Consider the following 2,500-nt stretch of genomic DNA (forward strand, 5'->3'; position numbering starts at 1 on the left):
GTCTGTATTTGTGTGAAAGGGTGGGATGAGGGATAACGGCATGGTGGTGATGATAATGATGATGACGGCGACAATGATGACAATGATGTCGTCGACGAGTCCTTTTTTTTTTTAGATAAATGTCCTGAAATTACCGAACGATTATAGCTAATTAATATAATTATACAACACAACTGTTATAGTATGTCGGTCGAGGTCGGCTGCTTGCTATGTTTATCAGCAAATATGTACTTGCAACAATATCCTTCGTTCCCACTGTTTCTCTATGACAGGAAGTATATCTGATAGGAAATGTTTCAAATGCTATATGCATGCGTAAATGTATTTTTTACATTCTCTCTCTCTCCCTAACCCCGCTCTCCCTCTATTTATCTTCATCTCCTTACACACACATACACACACACATACACACACTCACACACACACACACACACCACTCACACACATATTTACATATGCACACACACACACCACGTCAAACAGACCATACACACACACATACATACATATATATTTATTGACCGCACATTTACAGACACACACACAAACACACACACACATATATATATATACACACACACATACATACGTGTACATGTAAACACGTGCTCACGTGATGCATACATACACACATATCCTCATGCACACGTATACACTCACATATGCAGATACATTTACATACGTACACACATACATATATACACACACATACATACATACATACATACATACATACATTCACGCACACACACACACATGCAAAGTAAGGCTGTACTTAGGCTATTGGGGAGAGAACACAAATCTTTAATTCATACACTACAAATTATCTCGATATCTGAGAGCAAAACATGACGCTTTCCTTTATAACCTTGCTACCAAGCAGGTGGCCGGCCAAAATTTATTCTAAATTAAGAAGAGAAAGAGAATATACATGCTGCATGCAAAACGCTCACGTACGCGCGCGCGCACACACACACAAACCTAGAAATACTCGGTTTCATGGATAAAGAGCAAAAGAAACTGACGCAGATTCTCCAAATCCAATCTATTAGTGGCACAGTGAAGATATGTAAGATATTCCCAAACTTCTCCATCTGAAATTCTAATGTGAACAGATGCGCTCACTTGGGTGAATGCATCGACCGTTCAACCAACACATCAACTCAACTACATAGTTACAAACACCAGGAACTTTTTTAATTTTAAAAGTCTTATCTCTTTGTTAGCGACCGGCTTGAACTCTCTCAAGAAAAACTTAAATTAAACTCAAAGAAAAATATGCATACATACATGCGTACATACGTATTGGTCAGATTTTCCGGCCATAGGTTTTCAGGTATACAATCAAATAAATTCAGATAGGGTGTCAGTCGTCGACTATCTCGGACACACACGTACCTCTAATGTACTTTTCAGGCGGAATCTTGCGTGACAAAGTGTCACAATGCTGAACATTCAAACTCCACGAACAATCCATCCAACGGGTTTTTACACAGCTTAGTCTATCCAATTTTACTCACAAGGTATGATTCAGCACTTGCCCAAGATGCTAGGCAGTGGGATTGAAACGGGGACCTCGTAATTTAGAAATTTCCGTTCTACAATATTCTTAAAGGAACGCTAAGTTATCCTGCAACTCGGGCTAATTCGAACGAGGCTCGTAGGTGTAAAAGACTTACTGGCATCTCTTGTCAAGAGTACAGGCGACAGTCATATGGCGGGTATTTATTGTGCAGTCTGGTGTCGTTATTTGATTGCTGTTATTTTGTGTGTCTGTGTGTAAAGATTAGCTGTGTTTTGCAGGGTTGCTTTATTTTTACTCTTGACTTAGAAATGGGGAAAGACATAGTGCTAGATATAAAAAATAAGCTATTTGGGGCTAGCGGGAAAGCGTGAAATTCTTCGAGTAGGCATGTGAAATCCCTGATGCGAAATCTGTGCTGAGCCCGAATGACGCTGGTGACTATATGTGTGTGTGTGTGTGTGTGTGTGTGTGTGTGTGTGTGTGTGTGTGTGTGTGTGTGTGTACATACAAAGTGAGATAGAGAGAGAGATAGAGTATCAGTATCAGTGTTTGTCGATGCTCGGATTAATTATGATCGATGGCATGGTATGGGTTAACTATAATCGATGATGACTTTTAAAAATAGATTAAATTGATATACATGTAAAATGGAAAGTATTTAGCAAATCATTATTTCAAAAGAATAAAAGAAAGAAAAAGAAAAGCAGATCGTTGATTAATGTAAGGGTGATTTTCAAAACAGAAAGAAAATGTACATAATGTATCAATTACAAAAAAAAGCATGATAATCTGATCCTCCTGACTCAGGGGTATCTCTAGAGACAATCGTGGCACCCCACTGTCCATCTCCTTGAATACCGAGGACAATTTCTCCAATTTCTTTCTCCGACTCACAAGTCTATACTCTTTCCTCCGCCTTTCAATAAATCAGCACCTCCTTCTTCACCCTCACTCCCTTTTACAAGAAAAACTTGA

The sequence above is a fragment of the Octopus bimaculoides genome, chromosome 6 (assembly GCF_001194135.2).
Source record: "Octopus bimaculoides isolate UCB-OBI-ISO-001 chromosome 6, ASM119413v2, whole genome shotgun sequence".
NCBI classification, from domain to species: domain Eukaryota; kingdom Metazoa; phylum Mollusca; class Cephalopoda; order Octopoda; family Octopodidae; genus Octopus; species Octopus bimaculoides.